Source organism: Pantherophis guttatus, chromosome 13, assembly GCF_059756535.1.
Source record: "Pantherophis guttatus breed Tessera chromosome 13, ASM5975653v1, whole genome shotgun sequence".
Lineage (NCBI taxonomy): Eukaryota > Metazoa > Chordata > Lepidosauria > Squamata > Colubridae > Pantherophis > Pantherophis guttatus.
Window position 1 is genome coordinate 18,688,455 of NC_142075.1, and position 23,150 is coordinate 18,711,604.

At 42.7% G+C, this 23,150-nt stretch overlaps 1 protein-coding gene and 1 long non-coding RNA gene across 16 annotated transcripts in view; both read right to left on the reverse strand.

Moving 5' to 3' along the window:
- Nucleotides 1-23,150, reverse strand: part of SEMA6D (semaphorin 6D) — a 320,069-nt gene that overhangs the window by 274,543 nt on the left and 22,376 nt on the right. The gene's annotated exons all lie outside the window — the stretch shown is intronic.
- Nucleotides 13,118-22,228, reverse strand: LOC132711156 (uncharacterized). Its single transcript, XR_009621991.2, has 2 exons — nucleotides 15,355-22,228; nucleotides 13,118-13,353 (listed from the first exon to the last, which is right to left on the reverse strand). It is a non-coding gene; the product is annotated as an uncharacterized LOC132711156 (long non-coding RNA).

A 23,150-nucleotide genomic window follows, 5' to 3' on the forward strand; every position in this document is an offset into this window, starting at 1 on the left:
CGGACTTGCTAATCAAGCCTGTTTAGCAAAATCTTGAAATCATGGATTCTCTGGTTTAGAGATAGGTTCCGTACCCCCAAACATATGATTTCCATTCCTTGTAATAGATGCAACATTTAACAATCCCCCACAACATACCGTATTTTTTGGAGTATAAGACACACCTATTTCCCCCCCTAAAAGGGGGTGAAAATTTAGGTGCCTCTTATACACCGAATGTAGCCCTGTCCACCCACTGGCCCCCACCCTTTGGCCTCTGCCTCCCAGCAATTTACCTCCTTGCAGCAAGCAGCAAGAAGAAACAGCCCGTTTCAGCTTCAGAACAGCCTAATTAGCACAAGTTGATTGGATCAGCCTCCCGACTCTCAGCTGTTTTGCTCTCAGCTGTTTTGCGTGGGCCTCTGCTGCTTGCTGCAAGGAGGTAAATTGCTGGGAGCAGGCGTTTTTTTTCTTGTGCTAATCAAGCAATGCTGAAAACGAAAATGAAAGTAAAGCAGGCTATTTGCTGCAACAAGGCAAAATTGTTGGGAGGCAGAGGCGGATTTCTTTTTCTTGTTCTCCTCACCAAAAAAGATAGGTGCGTCTTATAGTCTGGAGCATCCTATACTCCGAAAAATACGGTATTTTTTCTGGATTTGTTTTAGCGTATTGTGTGTATACGCTCCTTAGCATAGGAGAGAACTGCTGGCTTAAAGCTCTGAGCCATAGCTGCCCTTTTAGGTGATGGAAGTAAACCCTGGGATCCAATATTACGCACCCATCAATTGATCTACTTGGCTAATTCAACACATCATGATTTATTTAATAAATCCTAGTTGAACGACTCAGGACTTCATCTGATGTAAAGACACATAGAACGAGGAGGAGAACATCATCATCACAGGCTAAGGTTGAGCATCTAGAATTCTCCCAGCCCCTTTTTCAACTTAGAGCTGTTGTTCCTTGCTTGCTTTCTTGAGCATATGGTCTAGAGTTTTATTTGTTAAGCTTCACTCTGTTTCTCACCTCTTTAGAGACTTCAACTTTCATCCATCATTACATTTCATTGCTCTGACAATGACTACATGTTACAGGCAGTTAGGATGAGTTGCCTAAAAATATAATCAGACATTTTTGAACCGCGTCGAGTACAGCTAATTGAGACACCAGCACCAACATGAGCCGAAAAGCATTCTTTCCCATCCAAACGGCATTAGCTAATGCTGAATCTCGTCCGTCACTTGGTGGATCGCTCTTTGAAGTTCTTTTGCTGCCTTTCACAGGACATTCCTAAATTTCGTGTCATCTACGAACTTTTCACTAGCGCCTTGTTCTCTGAAATGCTCTTCTGAACACCAAAAACATTGTGCAATGCTCAGCGACAATGATGACCGACAATGAAGAACTACTGGGACAGTATTAAAAAAAAATGGAGAGGGTTACGCAACGTTGGATTTAATATACAGAACTTCTTTTATTTTCAACACAAATCCCATTCTTTGACTCAGTTCAACACTGTCCTGTGGCTACATGAGCTTGGAAGCACACACAGACACAAGCCAAACGGCAATCTTGCATCACTGAGTTGCAAGAATGCAGTTTCCCTCTGTCTGGCACCTTCCGGATGTGTTGGATGTCAACTCCAGTACACACATGTCAAATGAGGACTATGTGGCTGTTTTTTTACTATCGGTTCACTCCAGATTCTTAATGCTCAGATGGAACTCAAAGAGGAATGCACTAGTGGGATGTTGTTTATGTTGTTTTGTCTTTGAATGACCCCGTAAACCCTCATTGGGGTGGAGTCTGGCAACTGAATGGAGCAGAGTGTTTACTGGCTGGATGTTGTGGCTCCGTTGCCTGAGCCGGGGCTATCGACAGATGCAGACTCTGAGAGTGAGGGAGAGGAGTTGGCAAGGCCTCCCTCTCCAGGACCCTCCTCTCTGGCAATGCCTCCGGAGGACACCGAAGGCCAAACGATAGGCTCAGAGCCAAGCACGTCCCCGCAGTCACAAGTGGACAGTGACGAAGGAGATAAGTGCTGGCTGGACCCTCGCCAGAGGCGCAGGGAGAAGCGTGCGCAGCAGAGGGGAAGGCGTGCCAGAGATTAGCTGAGTCACTGGACCACACCTCACAGGGTATAAATGTGGGTGTGGTGGTCGGTTCAGTTTGTGACAAGCAAAAACTAGAAATAATCCATGATTTCTGCGTTACTGGACTTTGCCTGCTTTATCGGACTGCATTTGGATTAATCCTTGTATTGTTGAAAACTCTGCCTGTTTTATCGGAATGCTGGCAGGCTAATCTTTGTTTTATGTGAGTAAAGTCTGAATTGGCAGCTAGCCACTGGGTTGCTGCCAGCTTTATCTTCAAAGAATTTTGTCGTGTGGCTTATTAACTCCGGGCCGTCTGTGGGGGTGCGTGAGTGGAACGGGGACAGAACACCGGATGCCCTTCCTGTTGCCAATGCAGAGTTCGCAGCAGATTGTGCCCAGAGAGAGAAATATCTGCCGCTACCTAGGATCGAACTCACAGCCTCCTGATCATGAGGCAAGAGCTCCTCCACTCTAGGAATTCACTAGTGGGTGATTTAAAAAAAAAAAAGACACAAGGGAACAATAAATCACATTGCTGCTGGTGCCGCATCTCCCCCACCTTTTTTTAAAAAAAAAGTTTTTTATTTTTATTTCTCATAAACATACTTAAATGTACAGTCTCTTATCCAAAGACAAATGAGAGAAAAGACAAAAAAAAGGAATAGAAACCCAGATGACACCTGGGTAAATGGAAAAGGGGGAAGGAGGGGGAAAAAGGAAAACATGTTATTATATAAATGTACATGAATGATGATATAGGTGTAATTAGTAAATAGAAAAGAAATTGAATATAAACGAATATAAATGTGTAGATAAGAACAATGAATATTATAATGTGTTTATATATATAAGTTGGAGTAACCGATTATCCTACTATTGAGTAGTAAATAGAAATGATAGAATAAAGAACTACAAAAGCAATATATGTAAGTCGATATGAAATGCTGTAAAATTACCATTGTTATGTAATGTTTAATATGTTATGTCTTGACATGTCTTGTTTTTATACAAGTGTGATTGTTTTTTGTGTTGTTTTTAAAGACAAACTGTTTAATAAAAATTACAGTAGTCAAAAGGAACGAGATGTATTGTAGGAGGGGGAGGAGTCAAGAGAGGAATCAGCCTTGAGTCCTTACGTTCCCGCAAATGGTCTAAAATCCAACCCCTTTTGAATTCCATTAACTTTTATCTAGCACCCATTTAGTCCTGACCACAGCTTTAGAATGGATCTCAGGTTGCTTTAAAAGAGAGAGAGAGAGAGAGAGAGAGAGAGAGAGAGAGAGAGAGAGAGAGAGAGAGAGAGAGAGAGAGAGAGAGAGATACAGAGAGAAAGCGGTGGGCAAGTGAGGGAAAGAAACAAAAAGAGAAAGACAGACAGAAAGAGAGGGAAAGAGAGAGAGAGAGAGAAAGAGAGAGGGAGAAAGAGCGAAAAAAAGAAAAGAAAAAAGAAGGAAGGAAGGAAGGAAGGAAGGAAGGAAGAAAGAGAAAGAAAGAAAGAAAGAAAGAAAGAAAGAAAGAAAGAAAGAAAGAAAGAAAGAAAGGGAGGGAAAAGCAGAGAGGGAGAAAGAGACAGAGGGAGGGAGAGAGAGAGGAAGGAAGAGAGAGAGGGAGGGAGGGAGAAAGAGACAGGGAGGAAGAAAGAAAGCGCAATAGATCAGCGTATCTGGAGCTTAACACGTGGTCCTGATCCTTGGTACAAACTGGGAAAGAAAGCCATTTTTTCTCCTAATAAACCAAACATTCACCAGAGACGTTTTACAGCGCATTAAAGATACGAGACATGAGTCAAAACGAAATGTTTGCATCTACCTCTGTTCGTCTTTGGACTGTATTGTTTAAATTATTAAAAGGGACTAACTCTTTTAAATTTAAACATTAAAGATAGTTTTATCATCGCATAATTCTCATGGAATAAGTCCACCAATTCAGATAAACAAGTTCACAATTCCTGAGCTGATGGGAATTTCTCCCCCCACCCCCCACCGCCACTAATTTAAGCAGTTTGCATTGTGTACTTGAAAAGTTACTGCGATTCCTTCTAATATGGTTGTCAGACTTCGATGCTATCTCAAAATAAATGAATTTCCAAACTGCCAATCTTTAAGGAAATCTTTTCTTTAATTGAGCACAGCCACCGCATCATGACTCGATGCGGACAAGACTGACCTTTTGCCCCCCAATCCCTCCCTTTCCGATCCCCAAATCTCTGCTTCTCATTGGCTATCTTCCAAGTCATTCTTCAGACTTCTTGTCACGTCATTTCCCAGGAATGTCTCCCCCCTTCATTTCCACGACAACCAGACATCAAAGGGATTTAGCAGGCAGAAGTTCAGAGTTTATCTCTCTCTCTCTCTTCCTCTCTCTCTCTATGCCAGCGAAACGCTGACAATGGTATCCAGGGGTGGTATTCAGCACCGTTCGGGCAAACCGGATGTTAATTTTAATCTGGTTTGCCAAACCGATTGTTCCAAGGACTGGCTGACCCCACCCACCCGCCCTGCCCCTCCCAGGAGTCACCACACGGCCCGTTTTGGATGCCAGGTAAGTGCAGACCGTGCGCAGAGGCTCTGGGAGGGTGAAAAATGAGCCTACCGGAAGTCCAGAAACAGGCCTGTTTCCAGCCTCTGGAGGGCCTATAGAGCCCAGGGGAGGCCATTTTCGCCCTCCCAGAGGCTCGAAGAAAGGCTCTGGAGCCTGGGGAGGGCAAAAAAACCAGAGGACCCTGGATGAGAAAGAAGATAGAGAGACCAGTGTGGTCTATAATGTATTACAGCCAGAAGAAAACGAAGGAGATGAAGTTATACAGAAACACATCCGAACATCTCTTCAATCATAAGAGTTCCAATTAAACTGAGGAAAAATAATCTACACAAACTGCTTCAGGCCAAACAAGCAAAATGTATTATCATGTGTCGTTTTGCTTGCGAATTATCTTCAGAAAAAAAAATGATTTTAAGTGGTGAAGTGTAATTAGGATGATTGCTGCTTTGGAAAATTAGCAATGTGTTGTACCCCCGTATAGCTAGAAAATCTGATCAGATAGGAAAGATGGAAGGCAGTATATAAACCAATTCCAAAATATTTCACCTAAACCTTTGCTTGCTAATACCCCACCATATCGGACAAATACAATCAAGATCAGGGGAGGTACTAATACCCCTCTATAACCTTAGTAAAACCACACCTGGTTTTACCAGTATTCCAGGTATGGTTTTACTAGTAAAACCACACCTGGAATACTGCATCCAGTTTTGGTCACCACACTATAAAAAAAGATGTTGAGACTCTAGAAAGTGTGCCGAGAAGAGCAACCAAGATGATTAGGGGATTGGAGGATAAAACATATGATGAACGGTTGCAGGAACGGGGCATGGCTAGTCTAGTGAAGAGAAGAGAAGGACCAGGGGAGACAGGATAGCAGTCTTCCAATATTTGAGGGGCTGCCACAGAGAGGAGGGGGTCGAGCTATTTTCCAAAGCACCTGAAGGCCAGACAAGGAATAATGGATGGAAACTGAACAGGGAGAGATTCAACCTGGAAACAAGGAGAAATTTTCTGACAGTGAGAGCAATCAACCCATGGAACAGAAGTTGCCTTCAGAAGTTGTGGAAGCTTCATCACTGGAAGCTTTCAAGAACAGACTGGGCTGCCCTCTGTCAGAAATGGTGTAGGGTCTCCTGCTTGGAGGTGGTGGTGGACTAGTTGACCTACAAGATCCCACCCAACTCTGTTAATCTGTATCTGTATAAAGAGTATTAAGCAAGGTTCAAAATGTTTTCTTACTTCCTCACTGGGTAAAGCAATTTATGATTTACCAAAGGACATGGACACCATGTCCAACCCCCGCCTAAACAGGGGGTTGGACTAGAAGACCTCCAAGGTCCCTTCCAACCCTGTTATTCTATTCTATTCTATTCTATTCTATTCTATTCTATTCTATTCTATTCTATTCTATTCTATTCTATTCTATTCTATTCTATTCCATTCCATTCCATTCCATTCCATTCCATTCCATTCCATTCCATTCCATTCCATTCTACTCCACTCCACTCCACTCTATTCTAACTACCCTACTATTATTTAGGGATGTAGTTTTATCATTTTAGTGTTTTGCATCATTTGGTTATTTTCTACTTTATCTACATTAACCATAGCATTCTTATCTTAATCGTTTTGATATGTGTAATGCTAATCTGAAGATAAACACTGCAAACAGATCAAAAGCATGGCTTGGTGAGAATGTGTATCATATCAAAGTCTACAGGTCAAGCTTTCCATCCAGCCGTCCACCTCGGCCGGTTTTCCTCTCCAAGGCATTTTATGTAGTTCTCCTCTAGGTTTTATTCTCAAGAACTGACTGAGATGTAGGTTAAGATGAGGCAACAGCCCCAGAGTCATTCAATTAATCTCATGGCTGCATGGAGATTTACGGACCCTTAGGCTTCGGCCATTACATCTCATTGACGCATCAACTCTATTTCCAGAGAAGTGAGACAGATGCACTAGAGGTCACAAACACAGCATGAAGATCCGTGTCATTTTTGTTCCTGAACAAGTGGAATTTACCGTAAAAGCATGCTGATTCCCAAACATGGAATATTTATTAATATGGCGGTAAGCAGGCCAATGCAATTCTAAGCAGGAGAAACAAGAGGTCCTGCTCAAGAGACAGAAGGATGCTATATGAGGACCCAGATTGTTGGGGGCAATAGGCTGACTCTGTAAACATCTTAGAGAGGGTTGTAAAAGCACTGTGAAGCAGTATATAAGTCTAAGTGCTAATGCTATTAGTGTGACAAAAAGCAGAATACCAAAGCAATAGCACTTAGACTTACCGTATTTTTCGGTGTATAAGACGCTCCGGACTATAAGACGCACCTACCTTTTTTGGTGAGGAAAACAAGAAAAAGAAATCTGCCTCTGCTTCTGCCTCCCAGCAATTTTGCCTCGTTGCAGCAAACAGCAAACAGCCTGCTTTACTTTCATTTTCGTCTTCAGCATAGCTTGATTAGCACAAGAAAAAAAAAACTGCTCCCAGCAATTTACCTCCTTGCAGCAAGCAGCAGAGGCCTGCGCAAAACAGCTGAGAGCAAAACAGCTGAGAGTCGGGGGGGCGATCCAATCAACTTGTGCTAATTAGGCTGTGCTGAAGCTAAAACGAACTGTTTCTTCTTGCTGCTTGCTGCAAGGAGGTAAATTGCTGGGAGGCAGAGGCCAAAGGGTGGGGGCCAGTGGGTGGACAGGCCTACATTCGGTGTATAAGGCACACCTAAATTTTCACCCCCTTTTAGGGGGGGAAGGTGCGTCTTATGCTCCGAAAAATATGGTATATACCGCTTCACAGGAAGGAAGGAAGGAAGGGAGGGAGGGAGGGAGGGAGGGAGGGAGGAAGGAAGGAAGGAAGGAAGGAAGGAAGGAAGGAAGGAAGGAAGGGACTAGCAATAGCACTTACACTTATATACTGCTTCACAGTGCTTTACAGCCCTCTCTAAGCAGTTTACAGAGTCAGCCTGTTGCCCCCAACAATCTGGGTTCTCATTTTACCAACCTCGGAAAGGATGGAAGACTGAGTCGATCTTGAGCCTGGTGAGATTTGAATTAATGTACCATTATCCAAAGATAGCCACTGCAGTTTAAGAACCTGGTAGACTGGAATGCATCACAATAACTCAACTCAGGAACTGGAGATCGGACAAATTGGAAGGCTTCGTCAAAAGTGGTTCCACTTTGAAATGGAACTATAACAAAGACAGGAATATTTTGCGATGGAAAATGTCACTCTCCTCTAAGAAGAAAAGCAGATGACGAACAACTGGGTGGTTCTTTCCATTTGTCTTCTACTGGGGTTCAAAATTATAGAAGAGGAGAATATTGGTTAAAGGTTGTTGTTAGTCGCAAAGTCATGTCCAACCCATCATGACCCCATGGACAACGTTCCTCCAGGCCTTCCTGTCCTCTACCATTTTCTGGAGTCCATTTAAGTTCACGCCGACTGCTTCAGTGACTCCATCCAGCCACCTCATTCTCTGCCGTCCCCTTCTTCTTTTGCCCTCAATCTTTCCCAGCATTAGGCTCTTCTCCAGGGAGTCCTTCCTTCTCATTAGGTGGCCAAAGTATTTGAGTTTCATCTTCAGGATCTGGCCTTCTAAAGAGCAGTCAGGGTTGATCTCCTCTAGGACTGACCGGTTTGATCGCCTTGCAGTCCAAGGGACTCGCAGGAGTCTTCTCCAGCACCAGAGTTCAAAGGCCTCCATTCTTTGGCGCTCAGCCTTCCTTATGGTCCAATTTTCACAGCCATACATTGCAACTGGGAAAACCATAGCCTTGACTGTATGCACTTTTGTTGGCAGGGTGATGTCTCTGCTGTTTTTTTGTTTTTTTTTAACATTCAGGAAGGCAAAAAAAAAAAAAAGGTTAGATAATTGGGCACATGTTACTCAACAACTTTCTTGAGTTATCAATGGAAATTCTGGTTCCAACCGCCCATCTGGGATGGTCTGGGATTTGGGAATGTTTGGAAAGATGTCATGAGAAGCGAGAAGAAAACTTCGAATACTTTTTAAAACGGCATCCATTGCAAGGATATTTAGAGCACAATTGTCTCATTTACTTCACAACAGGCTGCGTCTTTGCCACAAAGTTGGGGAGACGGGCTGAAATACAGCCACCGCAATATATCACTTCTTTCTTAAACAACAAACTATATTGAAATATAGCCTACTGTCTTGCAGCGTTTTGTCCCATTAAAACCATAAATCCCCCTTTTCCCCCCCAATTAACAGCCTCTATTTATTTATCTTGACAGGGTTGGTAAAATCATTAATGTTCATTTGTATAATTGGCTACAGGGCTATTGAACGATGGAGATAGCTGTGCTAAGATTCACCACCTCAAATGCCCTACAAAGGAAGGGAATGTCTCTCTTTCTGCTAATGGACACATTTGAGGGGGTGGGGATAGAGAATTATGAGGAAGGACTGTGCGTAAGGGATGAGTGAAGCTTGAAGAGGTAGTAGGTAGACCTAGAACCAAATGTGCATAGATTCTGGGTCCATCCACCCATCTTAAAGTTGCCAAGACTCGAAAAAAGTGGCCTAGAATAGCTTGGCTCTTGGAGTTGTGGTCCATCCCTGAAGGTGTTCAAAAATAGGCTGGACACCCATTTGATCAGGACGATCTGTTTCAACTCCTACCCTCAAAATGATGTTATAGAGCACTGCACACCACAACTAGACACAAGAACCGTTTTTTCTCGAACGCCATCACTCTGCCAAACAAATAATTTCCTCAACGCTGTCAAACTAGTTACTAAGTCTGCATTACTATTAATCTTCTCATCGTTCCTATCACTCATCTCCTCCCACTTATGACTGTTACCTTGTTGCTGGTATCCTTAAGATTTATATTGACTGTTTCCCTATGACTATCATTAAGTCTTGTACCTTATGATTCTTGATGAATGTCTCTTTTCTTTTATGTACACAGAGAGAGTATGCACCAAGACAAATTCCAAGACAATCACATTTGGCCAATAAAGAATTCTCTTCTCTTCTCTTCTCTTCTCTTCTCTTCTCTTCTCTTCTCTTCTCTTCTCTTCTCTTCTCTTCTCTTCTCTTCTCTTCTCTTCTCTTCTCTTCTCTTCTCTTCTCTTCTCTTCTCTTCTCCTCTCCTCTCCTCTCCTCTCCTCTCCTCTTCCCTTCTCTTCTCTTCTCTCCTCTCCTCTCCTCTCCTCTCCTCTCCTCCTCTCCTCCTCTCCTCCTCTCCTCTCCTCTCCTCTCCTCTCCCTTCTCTTCTCTCCTCTCCTCTCCTCTCCTCTCCTCTCCTCTCCTCTCCTCTCCTCCTCTCCTCCTCTCCTCTCCTCTCCCTTCTCTTCTCTTCTCTTCCTTCTCTCCACTCCTCCACTCCTGCAAACCCCCAGCAGCCCACACCCCTGGTTCTATGGTACTAACTCCTAGGTAATAGCACCGAGAATAGCACAACTTATATAAAGCAGGGTGTCCAGCCTAAGATTGGTGGTGTTGATTAGGTTTTGTGAAGCCTGGATTCAAATCCACCCCAAGCCACTAAAATTCACTGGGTGACTCCTGGGCCAGTCGTAGCCCCACCAACCCTGTACGACTATGGCAGTAAAGGGAGAACTGAAGAAAGGAATATCGTATACAATAGTGGCCAAAATTGTGGAAACCTTATGGGAAAAGTGTGTTTTCTAAAACTAGCTAATAATACCACTTTTTTGGGGGGGAGTAGTACCATAAAATTATATATCAATGGAAAGATAATTTAATCAAGAATGTAATGCAATAACTTTTAGGGAGGATTTGCTATTAGAATAGCAGTTACGGTATAAAGAAGATAAGTGAAACACATAGAAAAAACGAGATATACAAAAATGATCACCGCAGAAAAAATGAGATAGACAAAAATTATCACCATGTCAGTTAATACTTAGTTGGGTAACCTTTAGCATGAATTACGGCCTTACAACGTCTTCCCATGGAGTGAACCAAGTCTTTTAGTTCTGCAGCTGTTATAATGTGAAACCAAGATTGAAGGATGGCTTCTATTAACTGGGTTTTATTGCTGGGTCGCTTCTGACTAACAAGTTTCTTTAGTCGGCTCCATAGATTTTCAATTGGGTTAAGGTCTGGGCTATTCCCAGGCCATTCCAGCAGTGGAATAGGATTATCTTGAAACTCAAAAAAAAAAAAAAGTGGTGTTATTAACCGTCAAACCTCAAAAATACACTTTCCCTAAAAGGGAATTCCACAATTTTGGCCACTACTATATATCCCTTCAGCTTCTGGAGCAGAAGCTGAAGGGATATATCTGGATGCGAATATATAATATAATATAATAACAGAGTTGGAAGGGACCTTGGAGGTCTTCTAGTCCAACCCCCTGCTTAGGCAGGAAACCCTACACCACTTCATCAAAACAACCTTTTCTATTTTGCAATCGCAAGCAGATATTCGCCTTTGGAAGAAGTCCCTTGTATAATCTCAAATTCTTCTGCCATAGCTCAATAGGCAGATTATTCTTGATTTCTACATGACAAGCAAAAAGAAAAAAGAAAGAAAAGATTTGAAAATGGGACGCTGAGCAACGCAGAGGAGAAAAATAATTGCAGCCATCTTTGAGCGCAACCGAAGGACTGTCACTGGGTTCCATCCGCTGCTTCGCTGTGTGTAATTCACTTGACAAAGCCAATGTTACGGAAAGGTCACCCCGTCTCCTCCTCCTCCTCCTCCTCCCCTCTTTCAAATGATCTTTCTGATTAACTTGAAATAACGAGGCACACGCCAAGCGCCCATCGGCAGACGGAGCGCCAAGCATGGCTGTCATTGTTTCAACCGAAATTTCCAGGTCACGCTAAACAGAGCAATCCAACAGCTGGATGGCTTTCCTGTTCTGGGTATTATCAAGAGGAAGAAGGGAGTTTTCCTGACAACATTGATCAGAAAGATGATCTTATTACATTCCAAGCGAGATGTTTTCGCTTTCTCACCCCACTTTTTTTCCCCCCCAGAGTCAGATGGACTTGATGATGTATTGTTCGTCGGGTTTTCCACTGAATAAACCCAGAAATAAACCGTATATTTTTTTTTAAATGTAAAAGTAACTCAGTGTCGCGTGAAGCCTTCTGCTGTGTTTAAATGTTTCTTCTGCACCAATTTTCTGTTCTGCCTGGGAGCTCAGAGTGGCTTAAGGTCATCTCCTATTATAACTTCCTTAGCAATAGCAGTTAGACTTATATACCGCTTCACAGGGCTTTACAGCCAGGGATGGGCTTAAAATTTTTTAGCAAGGGGTTCTCTGTCCAGTTGCTGGATGGGTATGGCCATGGCGGGCATGGCCTAGTTGGACTCCTGCACAATGAGGGGGGGTGTTTTTGCCCTCTCCGGGCTCCAGAGGTTTTTCTCGAGCTTCCACGAGGGTGAAAACGGCCTCCCGAGGCTCTGGAGGCCCTCTGGAGGCCAGAAACGGCTCATTTCCAGCCTTCCTGAACTTCCGGCAGGCCCATTTTTCACCCTCCTGAGCTTTCGTGTGCGCCCTGCACTTACCTGCATCCAAAATGGGCAACATGGGGACTCCTGGGAGGGGCGGGGGGGCAGCCAGGAGTGGGATTTGGGGGTTCTCCGAACTACACAGAATCTTAGCTAGAGATTCTCCCAAACCTCTGCGAACCCCCAGCAGCCCACCCCGTATTTACAGCCCTCTCCAAACAGTTTACAGTGTCAGCATATTGCCCCCAACAATCTTTACCGTCCGTAGGAGGCTGAGTCAACCTGGAGCTGGTGAGACTCGAACTGCCGAATTGTTGGAAATCAGCAGTCAGTAGAATTAGCCTGCAATACTGCATTCTAACCACTGCACCACCACGGCTCAGCTGATTGTATCATAGTATGATTGTATCTCAGCTTAATCATCAGGAGCTTCATGGAATTACACAGCTGGTTTTAGGTAAGCATACCCATCACTCCTATTACAGGGTACTTCATGATTGGTTCAGCTGTCAATTTATTGACTAAGCCATTGCACCATGCGGTAAACACCGTAAAACACAGTTTGCAAACCATGGTGGTTTGCTAATTACTTATGCCAAGATGAAGCATGGCACACAAAACATTTGGTATTCAGAACATTTCTGATCAGAAAAATGAGAGTGATATTCTACCCAAGCCACACAACATCTGGTGTCAGATGTTTAAAGATGACTTATGGACAAAGGATGTGTCAGCACTTCAAGCTGCCTTTATTCTAGTGCTGACATAAGAAGGAGGAGCGGAGGCGTCTGGAAAGGGACGTTTGACTTTTCACCTACTTATTTTCCCTGGAGATAATATCCCCTAGGAGATGGGATGGGAGGGGGGAAATTCCTTGAGTTGGAGCAGTAGATAGGGGTAGAGTGATTTGGAAGATGGCCAATGAGTGCAGGGGAGTGGGGAACGGAAAGGTGGGGGTTGGGTCTGGAAGTCAGTGTTGGCTATGATGAGTCGGACTTTGAATGTTGTGCTGAATAAATGGGAGTTTTCTTCAAAGACTTTGTTTGAAATGCAGTTTATTTGAGACGACCTCGAAACCTGACAGGATGTCAAACAGAAAGATGCTGAAGACACTGCTGAAGGTAGGATTCATTGGAAGCATTGGATGCTGCCCTATGTGCTTCGTGTGAAAGGAACTGATGATGATGATGATGATGATGATGATGATGATGATGATGATGATGATGATGATTCTACTCAAGGAATATTCAGCAAGTCCAATATGTGGGAATGACCTTCAGAGAAGGAGGAAGAACTTTCAATGAATTGAAATTAAGAGACTTCTGGAACAGAAGAGGGGCACATCACTGGCTCTCCAAATATTGCTGAATTTCAATTTCAGAATTTCTCCTGTATGGGAGGGATGCTGGATTCTGGCATGCAGAAACATCTGGAGGGGCACAGATCCTCAAACCATATTCTAGATGTAAGAGCTCTATCTGTGAATGTCGATCAAGTGCCAGGTTTCTGGGACTTGATTGGGTCTTATTATATCCCTGAAATGATCTCCCTGTTTTCCAAACAGCTCTCCACCCCCACCCCACCCTACCCCAGCCATCCAAATTCTACGAGCTGAGCTGCAGGCACAAGTTTTGTGAGTGGCATTTCTATACTTGACATTCCGTCAGCAACTTGTAATAAAGCTGATTTAGAGACACAGAATAATCATCCATCAATCAGAGAAGTATTTTTGATGCTTCTGAGTTAATGATCGTGCCAGCTACCCTCCATTTCAGTCACCCTGTTGCGACTGGGAGGTGGAGAAGGATGAATGCAGAGAGAGAGACACACACACAGATACACATACCCCTACAATCACACACAAGGCATAAATAATTCATGGATCTTTAACCTCTCAGCTCCTGGAAAGCATCCACGGTGACTCTTAAAACAGCTCTTAAGACCTCAACGAAAAATGCCAGTTATCATTTATTTAATGCGTATATCGCCGCAGCCCAAGGAGTTGAGGTTTAGAAGTAATGTCAACAGACAAAAGGATCATACTTAGAGTCACCCTCCTCTTTCTCCCTGAGGCAAAAGACAATGGGAATTCATTCAAGTCCACTCTATTATTCATGGGGGAAACTGCCGATCACAGCTTCGGAATTGCTCTGAATAAGGGGGTTTGAAATCTCTTGAAATTAAACCACTAGTTATTAGTCAAGATTTCAAGAATTCTCATTTAAAAGAACCCGAAGCAATTTTTTAATAATAATAATAAAAAAAATAAGAATGCAGAAAGCCATCCTGAATCCATGATGGAACATTTAGAAAAACAGTTCTTATTTCTCCAATGAAGAGTAACATGTTGCACGTCTGCTTGGATAAAATGGGAGAAGGCAGACAATAACAATCCAAAACCAGGGTTATGATAGCCAGAAGAAGACTTTTGTCACATTAGCACTGGACTGAGGCAATGTACAGTGTGTAGACACAAACTGAAGCAAGCTACATAGTCTAGCCACTGGCTTGCAATCTGTTGTGGACCAGCAAAGCTGGCAGCAGATTCGGACAGTGAGGAGGTTAGGGAGGAACTTGCGCCAGTCCTGGAGTCTGGGGAAGGCTCGGACGATGGCTCTGAGTCGGAGGAAGAGAGGGGGCCAAGGCCATCTGGTAGTTCTTTGCTGCCTCCAGAGTCTCTGGTGTCTGACATCAGCGAGGCAGAAGAACAGTGTGAGCCTGTTCCTAGTATGCTCATGTGCAGAGCTGCCAGGAGACAGGAACAATTGAGGAAACAGGGTTGACTTGGGAGTAAGGCTTGGAGATGATTGGCCCCTTCCGTAAGACATAAAAGAGAAGCGAACGGGACATGAGCTTTTGCAGGAAGCAATTAGTTCATCTGGCCAATTCAAGATTTGAAAATTCTGTTTGTGACTCTGTGCCAAGTTTGGCCTTGCCCTGCGTCTGGAAATTAGCTCTCTGGCAGCGTTCCACATGAGATAGGTGGGTGTTGATAACCTTCCTCTGGAAGACTGTAAATGAAAGTAATTTACAGCTGTAGGAATTAAAGAGGTTTGCTGGGACTAAGTTTGTGCTGTTTAATTTCTAAGGAAGCCTAGGTCAGAACACAATCATTGAGTCATTGAATCAACCACAATTGTCTTGAGTTCACGCAGTATGCAAAATCATAAGTCAAGGTTTATAAGCCACAATGGTTGAGTTCATTAATTTTGTTAAACCAAACCGAACCGCACGATGGCTTTGCACAATATCCATCAGCTTGTCCAATTACTTACACTTGAAGAGTTTTCATCCAAATGTTTAGTCATTAACGGCTTCCTTGCAGTTTCCATGCTGTCATTTCAAATCCAGCTTTTCGGAGGCACTTCAAAAACAAGTTCTGCAAAACTGCTACGTGTCTTTTTTTTTTTAAAAAAAAAAACTGGATCATTTTCCAGAGTAAACTTCTCCAAGTCTTCAGCTATTCTACGTAAGACAATTTACAGACTTTCCTTCTCCAGAAGTCCTGTTTTCCAGCTGGACAAGCTGGGGGGGGGGTCACATGTGGCTGAATAAATGGTTGACACCAACGGATGTTCTTGGCAACTCCTGGAAGCTCACAAATTCTACCTTCCGCACTAGTTTGGACCTGAGAAATACCAAATTCAAAGTAGTAAAAAAGTGGCATTTCTTTTCTAACATGATGAAATATTTAACAGGCAAGGAGGACATGAGTAGTGAGAGAAAGAAGTCTTTGAAAGGGCATCACGCAATACAGTAATGGTTTTTAAAATAGTATTCCCTAATCAAGAAATTCCAATTTCCTAGCCTACCAAAAGATCAAACTGACTAGAAATGTCAAGAATTGCAGTCCTAATCCCCCAGACTGGGGAGAAGAAAAAAAAAACCTGTTTTAGGACACATAACTCAAGTTGAGAGAAATGTTTGTTTACTAGCAAATATGCCCGGTTACTTAAAAACTTTATTCAGATTCTGTACATCATGAAGACTCCTTCTGATCTCTAAATAACTTTCTTAGCAGAGTTGGAAGAGACCTTGGAGGCAGTGGTGGGATTCAAATTTTCTTACTACCGGTTCTGTGAGTGTGGCTTGGTGGGCGTGGCAGGGGAAGGATACTGTAAAATCTCCATTCCCACCCCACTCCAGGGGAAGGATACTGCAAAATCCCCATTTCCTCCTGATCAGCTGGGACTCGGGAGGCAGAGAATAGACGGGGGCGGGGCCAGTCAGAATTTTTACTACCGGTTCTCCAAACTACTCAAAATTTCCGCTACCGGTTCTTCAGAACTGGTCAGAACCTGCTGAGTACCACCTCTGCTTGGAGGTCTTCTAGTCCCAACTCCACTCAAGCAGGAAACCCTACACCACTTCAGACAAATGGTTATCCAACATCTTCTTCAAAACTTCCAGTGTTGGAGCATTCACAACTTCTGGAGGCAAGTTGTTCCACTGATTAATTGTTCTCACTGTCAGGAAATTTCTCCTTTTAGTTCTAGGTTGAATCTCTCCTCGATTAGTTTCCATCCATTGCTTCTTGTCCTGCCTAGTACTTAAGTGACAATTGTTTCTCAGCTTACTATGGGGTTCCTCTGTTATGCAATGGGTTCGTGTACAAAAACATTTAATAAAACACTAAAGCAACAGCCAAAGAGGGTGAAAAGGGAATAAATAGCATGTAATGTTAAAAATGTTGCAGCTGACAAGTTTTTGGTTTGTATTTGGGGTATTTGGGTTCTTCTTCATCGCTCTTAATTGCTCATGGATATCATAATTTTATTTTTCATGCTTAATTGCCTGGATCAGGTTGGGAGCATTAACAAGATGTAAAGAGGGGTATCGCTGCCACATTGGCTAACAGAATTCTCATGGGTTATTTATTTCTACCCTCTATCTCACTTCACTTCATTCTGTCAATACAAAATATACCGGTATGTATATAATATATCCTATTTGGACATAAAATCATCATGAGGCTCCATCTCTGTTTTCCCTTTTGCAAAGTGACGACGATATTAGTCTTCTATAAAGCCTTTTAAGCCATGTAATAAAGTTGTGTTCATTTCATTTTGATAACAGTTTGACTAAGTAGAGCACAGTGCGGCAAATTAATATGGATGCTCAATCAAAGCTCACTAAAATAACTATTTTCTCCCACACAATGCTGCGGCAAAATTATCTCCCATTATCAAAAAGGGTTCTGAAAGCAGCTGTGATTAGAAGGGGGGAATACCTGAATTAATTTGCACCTAATATGTAAAATGCTTGATAAATGTTTTGATAATATTTTAGGGCTTCAATCCTTCTCTGGTTCCTTTTCCCCCCAGTATCTAATATCTTTTACTCCATCAAGAAACTTTAAGCTGGCAGGAAGTTGCACATAGATGGGGTAAAACAAGACTGAATCTTAATGAAATCAGTTGCACAAAACACAAAACAAGCAAAACCACTCCATCATGTGTAAAGATATTACCCTTGAATCTTAAAACGAATGTTCTGCCCCAGCTCCGGATTCCCGAGGATATTGACACATACCAACAGTCCTTATCAAATTTATTAAGTAGCAAGAATAAACCAAAGTCCGGCAAAGGTTGGCAACCAGCCCAGAAAACAAGATATGATAAGACTATTCCAAAAATGCTCTGATGATAATTACAAGTTGTTTCCAGCAAGAAACTTACTAAAGGCGTGTGACTTAAATAGGCTAAGGGAGTGGCCAATTATCCTCAAGCCTTACTCTCGAGGAGACCTCCTTCTCCTTTGTCTGAAGTGGTGTAGGGTTTCCTACCTAAGCAGGGGGTAGGACTAGAAGACCTCCAAGGTCCCTTCCAACTTTGTTATTCTATTCTGTTCAATTGTTCACAAGTTGTTTCTATGAGAAAGTAAATTAATGGAGTAATTTTTCAAAATACCAGACACATTGCAGTACTGTGATATCATGCCATGTTTAACTTAGGGTCATTATTTTGATATTTCTGTGGTAAAAAAAAACAAACAGCATTGAAGTAGGGCAGACTTTTTCACAGACGACATTCAATTTCCTTGCCTTGAACTTGCAACTGTCCGGAACTGAGAAAACTTAATTCCCTTCATTTTTTCTGCCTATCTGGAGTGCAAATTGCTTCCATTTTGCAGACGACAAACCAACTTCAGTCAATATTTTAAAATGGAAGAAGCAAATGTTAGACCCACCTTACGCACCCGAGTCAAAATTCTATGTGTATATAAAGCAACTGGTGACATTTTGTGATGTTATACAAGTGAGAACAAAATGAATGATATTTTCTTATGCTATAATTAGTCTGCAGCTGAATCTTCTCTGCTAGGTTAATTAACACCCAACACATTTCCCTATTCAAATAAGTCAAATCTGAATAGAAAATCTGTTTTGATTCTGTTAAATCTGAGAAAGCTTTGCATTGATCAAACAAAAGACTTTCTCTACTAGGGTCTCGCTACCTGGACAATTTGTATTATTATAAGATCACCTTTTTTTTAAAAAAAAATCATTCACATCACACCTTTGGGTTCCTGAATCAGAATGATCTGCTCATAGTCACTCATATCTTGGTCATCTCCCAGGTTGTTGTGGCTCCGTTATCTGAGCCTGTGTCATCGGCAGGAGAGGACTCCAAGAGTGAAGGAAAGGAGTTGGCAAGGCCTCCCTCTCCAGGACCCTCCTCTCTGGCAATGCCTTCGGTGTCCGCCGAAGGGCAAGAGATAGGGCCGGGGCCAAGCATGTCCACGCAGCCACAGATGGACAGTGATGAGGGTAATGAGTCTTGGCTGGATCCACGTCAGCATCACAGAGATAAGCGCGCGCAACAGAAGAAAAGGCGTGCCTGAGATTAGTCTGAGTCACTGGATCACACCGCACAGGATATAAAAGGGAGCGTGGTGGCCAGTCAAACCTTGTGATGAACAAAGCTGAAATGTGAGCAACCCAATCAGTTCACACCCCCACTAGCAGTTAAAAGGAAGAAACAGCTGCGATCTCGCATTGCTCCTAGAAGTATGAAGCCGAAAACACCAGCCTGAAGATGACGAATGAGACCATCGAAACGTCGCCAAGACACTTCCAATTTTACATGGGAGAAAACACGAATAACCAAAGACCTACATACAAATACCCGCGAAAACCTCAAAAAACATACACACACACACACACACACACACCACACATACACAAAGGGATGTATTTTAGGTATTTTAATGTACTGTATTCTTTTTCTCTGCAGCTTCTAGCTAGATCAGGCCTATTTTCCAAGTCAATCTTGCTTTGCTAGCCTCTCCCTGTCCTGTGACTGACCTGCGTTTTTCAATTAACACCTAGAAGCGAGGCTCCTTAGCCAAGCTGGATCTTCCAATTTACTCTTAGAAACTGTGAGATAACAAACTTCCAGCTCTAACCCCAATCAGATAATTATTTCCCTCCGTTGCTGCGGCCAGTGCCCAGTGCCTGCCAGACATTTAAACCTTATTAATATCTAACCTTCCTTTTGCTGGTGTCTAAACTGAGCAACTTCAGGGTAGAGGAAGGAGAAAGAGGCTGAAGGGCTGTAAATCTTCCCAACGAAAGCAATCCTTCTGTGACTCGAACTCCACAGACCATCCCTCTCACCAGGGCAGGTTAGAGAAGGATCCCCTCATCAATCAGGATTAATTACATTTTAAGAAACATGATCTTCAGTTCACGTTTACTTCAGTCCTAACTTCTCCTTTAGTGTCCTTCCAGCTTTAGTATCTGCCCTGTAAATTCTAAATTACCTGGCAACACAAGAATTTCTGACAACATCTCTGCACGCTAGATTTGATCCCATTCTTTTCACTTTTTACAACACAACTCTGAGGTCAGGTCCAAAACTAAGAAGCTGAGTTCTTTATTGTTTCACACCTATAAACAAAATCTTGCCAGACTGAAGACTCTCCTACCTCATCTATGACCTACTCTGGGAACTAATGGGGAGGAGCCTTCTTCACCCTCTTTCTCTCACACAAAATATCTGAACTGAATTACCTCTTACTCAGAGGTAGGATTCACTTACCTTCCCTACCAGAAGGTTCGCAAATGTGAATGTGCATCCTCTGCGCATGTGCACAGCCTTCCACGCGTGCTCTTTGCTCACACATTACATCCAGGTGGGTGAGTGGAGCCTCCTAGAGCCACCACTACCGGTTCACCCAAACCAAACAGAACTGGCTGAATCCTACACTGCTCTTACTCCTCGGGAATGCACCCTTTCCCTCCACCTCCTCACTGCATTCCATCACACCATGTATGGACTTCAGCTCCCAGAATTCATCAGCCACCATGTGTGAACTTCAACTCACAGAATTCCTCAGGCCCAAGATCAAGAATGACATGTGGCAATTCTTCCTAACTGAGTTCTTTATTGTTTCACACCTATAGACAGAATCTTGCCAGATTGAAGACTCTCCTATCTACATCTATGATATATTCTGGGAATTATTATGCAGGAGCCGTCTTCATCCTCATTCTCACACACATGATATCAGGAGCCGAGTTGTTTCTTCCTCCTGGGAAACTACTTTCTCCCTCTATTCCATCACAGCTGCTAATGGATAAAAGTCCCAATCCTATACATCACGTCTTCCCTGTTGATAAAAGACAGCTTGTGAAGTCCCTGGGTACAATTTAGCACCCCAATCCTCTGAAATTAAAAGTAACACATTTTGCTGTTTTTCTAAAATGTATTTATTCTTGTGCAATCAAAAGCTTGTGTCCCTTAGGGGATTACTCCTACTCCTACTACAATGCGAAAGACCAAGAGAGAGAGAGAGAAACAGTTTGGGCTATATAAAAGGGGGAGTAACAGCAAAAGATTTCAAATTAACCTGCTATCTTTTTTTTAAATCATCTTGACAATTGAAAAAAATCTCCATTTTTGAATAGTGGGCCCCGGGACCTTTGTAAATCTTTTCTCCATTCCTGCTGCCACGAAAACCTGGGTTCAGCTTTCATGCTTGTAGCAAAATGGAGAGCAGCTACTTTTAGTATTGACTCTTAATTGTCATTGCCACATTTTTTGTCAAACACAGAAGAAATGGCTGCTTGAGGTTTTTAAGAAGAAAAAAACCCAACAATTATATCTCTTAACAGCAATAAGGCATGCCAAGCAATGTCTCTAAAGGCAGATAATCTTCCTTTCGGTTTGAGCTGTTCAGCCCACATTAACAATAATATGCCCCCAGCAGCTCTTAATCCACCTGAAAGAGACTATACAGTATATTGTGCCTCGCTATTTAAAGATGTACACGGAGTGAAATAATACAATAATAGCCAGATGTTGTGCACCAGTGGTTAGCTATTACATCCAAGACAGGCCTTTATTTAACGCGTACAAACTTATATACATTTGGCAGCACCTAAACAGCTTTCAAAAGCTACTCTTGGAAGCTGCGGATCAGCCTCGGACACAATGCAGAAAGAGAATTAACTTCAGCACGATAATCCTCTTAGGGGGAATTACTGTACTTTTTTATCCAAAAGTAAAATAACTAAGCGGTAGGCGAGGTGGGGAGAAGGCAAGTGATTTATTGTCTGGAAATTTAAAGACTTTTCTTCCCCAGTGAAGGAAAGAATGAAAGACGCCTCCACTGAGGCTCTTTTAAAATATTGGCAGCTCTACCACCACTCAAATTACCCCATCCTGTTTTTTTTTTAAAAGGTAAGGATGGAACAGAGACAAACCAGAAAACACTGTAGGGAAACATCTGAAATTATAATAATAATGAGTACCTGTTCAATTTGTTAGCGTTATCCTTTTGCTGAAGGGCAAAATCCTGGGCCCGTTTACATAACATCCTTCCAATGTTTAATTGACTTGGAAAGAATATATGTAAGCTGGCTGTTGAAGATCCAAAAGGAAAGGAAAACCAAGGTCAGAATGAATTTCTATAAAAACGCCAGATTGACGAGGCTGTCAGTCACATTGCCTCTGCCTCCCATGCACACACAGTCAGACAGACAGCATCTTCCTGGGTTTAAAACAGAAAGCATTTAAAAACTGTCCTGAATATCTTTCAAATACACCAAGCTAGCCCACATCAAGCAGAGCAGACAGATTTATATTAATGGGCACCACTCACCCACAACAATTCTTCCTTTTAAGATTTCCAGTGTGATAGATTCTGTTAAAAAAAGAAAAGACACAGCATATTGTTCAAAAGCAAAAAATTGCTGCTTAATGTACAAACACGCAGCATCGTAAGGAATCATTAACTGAGTTGGTTTTCTATGAACGGAGTATCAAATAAGAGAAGATGGGTAGACTTCTTGGCGTACACAGGATGGGTCAACAAAGCCTTGCCAACGTGCACAATTGTAATCATTATCAATCGTCACCATCATCCAGAAATACTAACATACAATCCCAGATGGAATCTGGAAGAATGTACAAAGCAGGGGTGAAATGCTACCGGTTCGCACCAGTTCAGGTGAACTGGTAGCGGCGGCGGTGGCAGGTGGTTTGGAGAACTGGTAGCAGCGGCAGTGCGAGGCTCCACCCACCTGCCCGGACGTTGTTACTTCCTGGTTTTAACTAGGAAGTAATCTGCTTTTTACCCTCTGCACATGCGCAGAAGGCTTTGCACATGTGCAGAGGGTCCAAAATCGCATGTGATGCGCGCGCCCTTCTGAACCGGTAGGGAAAGTAAGTAGATTTCACCCCTGGTACAAAGGATATATGAATGTCCTTCAAAATTGGTTCATCCCTACAGTGAATTTATGTTTTGATTTTAAATGGCGGAGCTCCACAAAATCAGAGTTGGACTAGGACATTTCATTCTTGGGAGTTCAACCTCCAATCCAAATCAAAATGTCTCAGAAAGATGTCCATCAAGGCTCTGCTTGAATATATGTCAAGAGAAGAGGACCTCACCATCTCCTGCATAACATTGGCATATGGAAGGATCCATAGACTCATATTGACAGTTAGAACAATTAATCAGTGGAACAGCTTGGCTTCAGAAGTTGTGGGGGCTCTATCATTGGACGTTTTTCAGAAGAGATTGGACAGCCATTTGTCTGGAATGGTCTAGGGTCATCTGCCTG